The following is a 7,500-nucleotide window of genomic DNA, read 5'->3' as shown; positions in this document are numbered from 1 at the left end:
CTCTCCGCTCTCTTCTCTCTCTCTCCCTCTCTCTCTCTCTCTCTCTCTCTCTCTCTCTCTCTCTCTCTCTCTCTCTCTCTCTCTCTCTCTCTCTCTCTCTCTCTCTCTCTCTCTCTCTCTCTCTCTCTCTATCTGTCTGTCAGTCTGTCTCTCTCTTTCTCTCTCTTTTTCTCTCTTTTCTCTCCTTCGCTCTCTCTCACACTCGTCTTCTTTTTAAGCGAGATGAACTGTTAAGTCAAGTAGATATACAAGACATTAAGCCAATTCTTTGCTTTATCTTTTCTTGATAATTCCAGTTCTTTCTGTCTTTTTTTCTTTCTTTCATTCTTTCCTTTTCAGCTTTTCTGTCTTTTTCTTATGCGGTGTTTTCTATTGTAATCTCAACTAATAATTAATACTTTGATAATTTTATGATTCGTATTCGTTTTCCTATATTTATCTTTATTTTGGTATGTTCCTCTTTTTCTTTTTTATAGTTTCTTTATTCATATTTATCTTTATTAACAATTACCATTCGCTTATTTTCTTAATTCTTTTTTTTTATGTATCTTCATTTTCTAGTTGCCTATCGTCATTTTTCTCTTTCTCATTTGTGTTCTTCTTTTTTCGTTTTATTGCCTTTGTTTTGTCCTTTCTTTTTTTTCTTATCTCTTCCCATGATTCTTTTTGCTCCTCCTCCTCCTCCTACTACTACTCCTCCTTCTCCTCCTCCTCCTTCTCCTCCTCCTCCTCCTCCTCCTCCTCCTCCTCCTCCTCACCTCCCCCCTCCCTTCCTCCTGTCCTCCTCCTCTTCCTCTCTCCTCTTCCTCTTCTCCTCCTTTCCTCTCCTCATCCTCCTCCTCCTCTCCTCCTCTCCACCTCTCCTTCCTCTTTCCTCCTCTCCTCTTCTCCCCTCCTCTCTCTTACTCTTTCCCTGCCCTCCTCCTCTTCTTCCTCTCTCCTCCTCCTATCCCTCCTCCTCCTTCTTCCTCTCTCCACTCTCCTCTCCCTTCCTCCTCTCTCCTCTCCTCTCCCTTCTTTCACTCTTCTCTATGACTTCCTTTTTCTTTAACTGATCACACATCATTTTTTCTTGTTTCTTCGTGTCCTTTTTCTTTCTTTTTTTCTTCTCTTTTCCTCTTTTTCTGCTTATTCTTATCTCCTCTTCCTTGTTCGCGTGTGTTGAAATTGGTTACATACAGATATAAAGTTGTTGTTCTTCATTTCTTCTTCTTGTTCTCCTACATTTTCTTAATGTTATTCGTCACATTTTTCTTCTCCTTCTTTCTCCTCTTCTTCTACTTCTTGTTAATTTTCTTTATTTTCTCTTCCTTCTTCTTCGTCCTCTTCTACTTCTTCTTCGTCAACAACTACTTTTTCTTCTTCTTCTCTTTCTTCCTCATCTTTTTTTCTTCTTCATCATCTTTTTTTTCCATCTTCTTCTTCTCTCCTCCTCCATTACTAAACCCGGCTCGCATAACCAGCCGAATGTAGCGCTACAGAAACTCCTTTTACGGAACATTAAATGAGCAGAAGCGGATGCGATCCCTTATTCCAGCTCTATTCCTACGACAAACATTCCTACGTTTGTTCCTCCAAGGGGGATCTAATCCTACATGTACCTCCTCTCGATCTTCTTGTAGGATTTTTTTGTTTTTTTTTTCGGGCTCTTATATTTCCCGCCATTTCTATCTGTATCTTTTTTTTTTTTTTAGTTTTTTTTTCGTGTTTTTTTATACTGGTTGTTGATTGAATATTTTTTCCCGCCATTTTTTTATTTTAAAGATTTTTTTTTTCTTGCGATTTCTGTGAATTAGGATGAAAATTATCCCTTTCCGAAGTTTTTTTTAATTTCTTCCATCTATAGATCTAATAATTTACTTAATTTACCCACTTTAAAGTAATATTTAAATAGATAGAAAGAAAGAAAAGGGGAAAAAAAAACGAAAAAAAAAGAAAGAAAAAAAAAAAAAAAAAGAAAAAAAAAAAAAAAATGAAAAAAAAAAGAAAAAAAAGGAAAAAAAGAAAAAGAAAGAAAAAAAAAAAAGGGGAAAAAAAAAAGAAATCTTCAAAAGGAAAATCAGATGAAATTAAAAAACCCGACATCATGCTATTAAACTGCAATATTATAGATTCTTAAAAAAAAAAAAAAAAAAGTGAATGAAGAAAAATGATGACATAGGAAATGAGATAAAGATAAAAACAGTATGAATCGCCGGCGCCAGAACCGCGGTGACGCTTGGACCTCCCCTCCCACCCCTCCCCCTACCCCGCCCGCCCCCGCGCCCTTCTTTCGAGAAGACCTCCCCTTGTACCCCCCCCCCCCCACACCCTTACTCTTACCTCCTCTCCCCTACCCCCTCCTCCTCCCAAGAGACCTATCCATCCCCCTCCCCCCCTCCCTCCCCGACCATCTCCGCCCTCGTTCGCGTTGCCATGGTAACGGAAGTCCACCCTGGCGCCGGCATCGGGAATGCTGTTAGGCTGAATGTGGTTTATAGAGCCTTGATGCCTCAGATATCTTGTGTTGAGGCTGGAGGCTTGGGAGGGGGGGGGGGGGGGGGGCGGTTGCTTGCGAGAAGGGGCGGGAAGGGGGAGGCTTCTACAACTAGATCCCCTAACTCACACCCATTGTCTTATTTTTCTAGGGTGGGGGAAGGGGGGGGGGAGGGAGAGGGAGTTTTATATTCGATGCTTATTTTTCATTCAATTTATTGTCGATTTGCCTCACCTTTTTTCTCTTCTGCCTATTTTTCGTCTCATTTTATTTAATTTTCTCTCTTTCTTTCGTTCTTTCTATTTTTTATCAAATTTCTCTCTGATTACCATAATCTCGTGATGTGGTTTATGGCAGGAAGTGTTGAGCGTGGCGCTGTGTTTCTTTTTTTATCGCCGGAAATTGACGTGGAATTTGGTGATATGTGATTGTAGTTCTATGGAAATTGCTCTGTATATTTTCAAAATATTTTTTTTCGGCGGCAGTGATCGTTGATGTAAACTTCTTACGTAGAAGTAAACATAAAATGAACTATTTTGCCTTTGTATTCTCTTTACTTTTTTAGATATTAAGACTTGAAAATAAAGACTCAAAGAAATTCAAATTTCATACGATCTCAAAGTTGTTTCAGCAAAATATGACCTTTGGCCTTAGGATCCCTAAGGGTCATCTATCACGACCTCCATCTCGTAATCAAGATCAGATCCCACATCCTTTTATTCAATTTACATTGTTTTTTTTTCCCCTTTATTCCTAACATTACCTCATATTCCCTTGATTAGACAAGTTTAATAGAATAACGAAAAATATAAGGTGAAAAATTCAGAATTCTGTGAATCCAACTTTGTCAAGTTTTAAACGTTTTTTTTTGTTTGTTTGTTTTCTTTTCGACACAAAATCTAGCCTCCATTTTCTGTCATCGATAATAGAGTAGAATCCAATACCCTTTCACAGCCTGAAATCCTATTCATTTATTTGGATACCTTTCTCGAAACAAATGAATATGTGGATCCTTTATGACAACCTTATAAAAGATTCATTTCTATCTTAAATGTATTTTCTTTTCATATTTCTTCGTCTAGAAACTATCAACAAAGGATAATAAGAAAAGCGTAAAATGATTGTTTTTGGATAGGACAGATAGTGGAGAAAGTTGATATAAAAGTCCCTAAAAAAAGAATAGAATTTTGAAAAGATTTAACAGAAAATCGGGTTTGATATATTATATATATATTTATATATATATATTATATTAATATATATAAATGTATATATATATATATATATATATATATATATATATATATATATGTATCGATAATAATTCTATATGTATATATATATATATATATATATATATATATATATACTGTATATATACATATAACTTTCTTAGCATATTAAACTGCCGAAATTGTTTGTTTACTTAGAATCTTCAAAGCATTTAGTGACTCGTATATAAACTACATCATCGGTTCTTAGAACCAATGGATTAGTTCATTCCCTTTTTATTTTTAGATTTCTACGAAATCACGCGATGTTTTGATTTCGGGTTGCATCTTTGCCCGATTTTAAATATTCAACACATATATTTTTTCTAGTTCGTGTGTTTGTTTAACTACTGTACAATATATTTCATTCTTCTTCAAGATATCAGTTTCACAGTAAGTGCTAAGGAATGAAAAGAACTGAAGCTGTAAAAGGAGCGGTACTCATTTTCCACCACGTTTTATCCTGTTACTTATCTTCTTCGGTTTTTATGCGTTACTCTTTTCCGACTTTAAAGTTTTGTAGTAGCAGAGCGTTTTATTGTGGATGAAAATAATTTATCTTGTACGTTCTTGTGACGGCTTGAAAGTATGTAAACTCAAGCCTAAGTACACACACACACACACGAACGCATGTACGCACGCACACACGCACACGCAGACACGCACACACACACACACACACACACACACACACACACACACACACACACACACACACACACACACACACACACACACACACACAACACACACACAAAACACACACACATATATACAAATACACTCACACAGACAATATTCTATGAGGATAAACATATTCTCGCATCTTAAACATCCTCAAGCCTTCAAGAAAATACTTCACAATATCATAAATTTTTCTCAAGTTGCTTGCCACCGGATGCAACATCTGCCTTAGGCAAATTAACTGCCATGCAGATAGCGCTCCCAGAGAGCAAAGATTTACACGAGAAGCTCTCACAAAGCAAACAAACATGTATAGATGTAAAATAAACAGTTAAGGGCATGCGAGTAAATCCATGTGAATAAGCACACGCACACACACACACACACACACACACACACACACACACACACACACACACACACACACACACACACACACCTTAAACACACACACCTTGCACACACACACACACACCTTACACACACACACACACACACATTTTTTTGACTACATATTTAGAACATACATACAATACATATCATATATACATATACATACAACAAATTACATAACATCCTTATATATATATAAAAATATATATATAATATATTTATATTTATATATATAATATATATTATATATTAATTATTTATTATATATATCAATATATATATTAATATATATATATATATATATATATATATATATATATATATCGATTAATCAATTCGATAATTTCACCATCAATTACTCAATCAGACAACCACCAATTCGAAGCCGCTTCCTAAATGAGCCCAACCGAACGGACACAAAAGCGATCCGAACCTTTTATAAGCATCAAGCAAAAGCAATCCCTGTTTAATGCTAACTGGACGCTAAGAATATCCTTTCGTGTTTATCGGCTTGGATGTTGCTGTTGAATGAGTGCATGATTTTTGTGATTTTTGTATGATTTGAGAGATGTGTTGCAGACAGTTAGTTAGTTAACTTGGTGTTGTTAGTTTTTTATAGCAATTCGAGTCTCTCTGTTGATTCTTTCATGATCTGTGTTTGCGGCTTCTCTCTATTTTTTTTTCTCTCTCTCTATCTTTCTCTCTATTTTCTCTCTTTCTTTCTCTCTTTCTTTATTTTCTCTCTCTCTCTCTCTCTCTCTCTCTCTCTCTCTCTCTCTCTCTCTCTCTCTCTCTCTCTCTCTCTCTGCTCTCTTCTTTTTCTCTCTCTCTCTCTTCTCGCTTCTCTCTCCTTTCTCTCTTTCTCTCTTTCTTCTTTCTCTTCTCTCTCTCTCATCTTCTCTCCTCTCTCCTCGTCATTACTCATCTCTCTCTCTCTCTCTCTCTCTCTCTCTCTCTCTCTCTCTCTCTCTCTCTCTCTTTCTCTTTATCTTTCTCTCGCATATATTTATCAGCTTCTTTCCCAATGGCTTCTACAGAGTATGTCTTAATACTTTTTTTCCGTTTCTCTCAGTGTCTCTCAATATCCTCCTCGGCATCTTTCCCAATGCCATTCCATATTTCTTCTCCCGCATTTTCGCCCAATACATTTCCCAGTGTCTTCTTCAGCATCTTCCCCAGTATCCTTGTTTTTTTGTCTATAAGTAAGCTCACTTTCCTGTGACATATCCCCCCTGCCCCAGCCCCACCCCAGCCCCACCCCCACCCCACAGAAAGGCAGTTAATAAACACAGGTCTTATTTGCATGCAAAATCATTGGCTCTTCTACATCGATTTTTGGCATCTTCACCGTAGAGTTCCATTCACTTGATAAAAGAATATGGTAATGAAAGGAAAGACCCCCCCCCCACGTCGCAAAACAGAATGCAATAAAAAAAAAGTGAAAGAATAAAGAACTTCGTCTAAATGTCCCAATTGAATACATCTTTAATTGTCTTTCTCAATGGTAATTCCCGAGGTGACTGACTATCTTTTCTAAGAAGCTGAAAGAGAGTGAGAGAGAGATCGAGAGAGGCGGGGATGGGTTGGGTTAGATGATCGAGGTGCACGAGGGAATAGGTGCGAGAGGACGAAGAAAGGTGGAGCGCGCCAGAGACCAAGAGACAAAGACACGAGATTCGATAGAGAGAGAGAAAGAGAGAGAGAGAGAGAAAGAGAGAGAGAGGAAAGAGAGAGAGAAGGAGGGAGAGAGAGAGAGAGAGAGAGAGAGAGAGAGAGAGAGAGAGAGAGAGAGAGAGAGAGAGAAAGAGAGAGAAAACAAGGAAGGAGGGGGAGGGGGCTAGCCCTCTGGATGCCAGGCGCCAGCGAGAGACCAGCTCAGAGGATAAGGCATTTGGCGTCAGATCGATGGTTCCACACTGACCTAGATCCCGGGGGTGGGGTGTTGGGAGAGGGGGGGGAGGGGCTACGTGTCTCTGGGCGTGTGTGTTGGGGTGGGATTGTGTGTGTGTGTGTGTGTGTGTGTGTGTGTGTGTGTGTGTGTGTGTGTGTGTGTGTTTGTGTGTGTGTGTGGTTGTATGTTTCCGTGTAGGGGGAAAGTGTGTGTGTAGTTGTGTACGTGTCTGTATCTGTGTCTGTTTGAATTAATGAATGTTGGTATGTATCAGTGTGTCCGTGTGCGCGCGCGCGTGTGTACGTCAGAGTCCTCCTGCCCCGCCCTTGTTCATCTGTCATCCCCGCCCACTGCAGTAGCCGTGTTGATTACTTGTTGATCAGTTTACTCCATGAACAATATTGGATATAAAGTATTTATATGTCTTTGTTGACAATTTATGAAACGCAAAGTAAGTTTTGCATAGACTACATCGCAGGATAGTAACATAATGCTTGCAGAATGAAGCACACTTCCTCTACTGCATAGATCTTCGTCATGGCACAAAGCGCATCCGACTTTGCTTGCAACATCCGTGCAAGGCGGAAATGGGACAATAAAGTGCAACCAACTTTAACCTTGTGTGAGTTCAGCTGAAAGAATCTTGTGTTGATAATGATGATGATGACAGACAGAATTGATATGTAAATGTTGATATAAACAGATATATGAGCGTGTGTGTGTATACATATATATTTATATAAATATTATAATATATATATATAATAGTATATATATATATATTT

This window comes from Penaeus japonicus, unplaced genomic scaffold, assembly GCF_977035675.1.
Source record: "Penaeus japonicus unplaced genomic scaffold, GWHDUDI00000001_assembly GWHDUDI00000036, whole genome shotgun sequence".
Taxonomy (NCBI): domain Eukaryota; kingdom Metazoa; phylum Arthropoda; class Malacostraca; order Decapoda; family Penaeidae; genus Penaeus; species Penaeus japonicus.
This window is presented reverse-complemented; position numbering follows the sequence as displayed.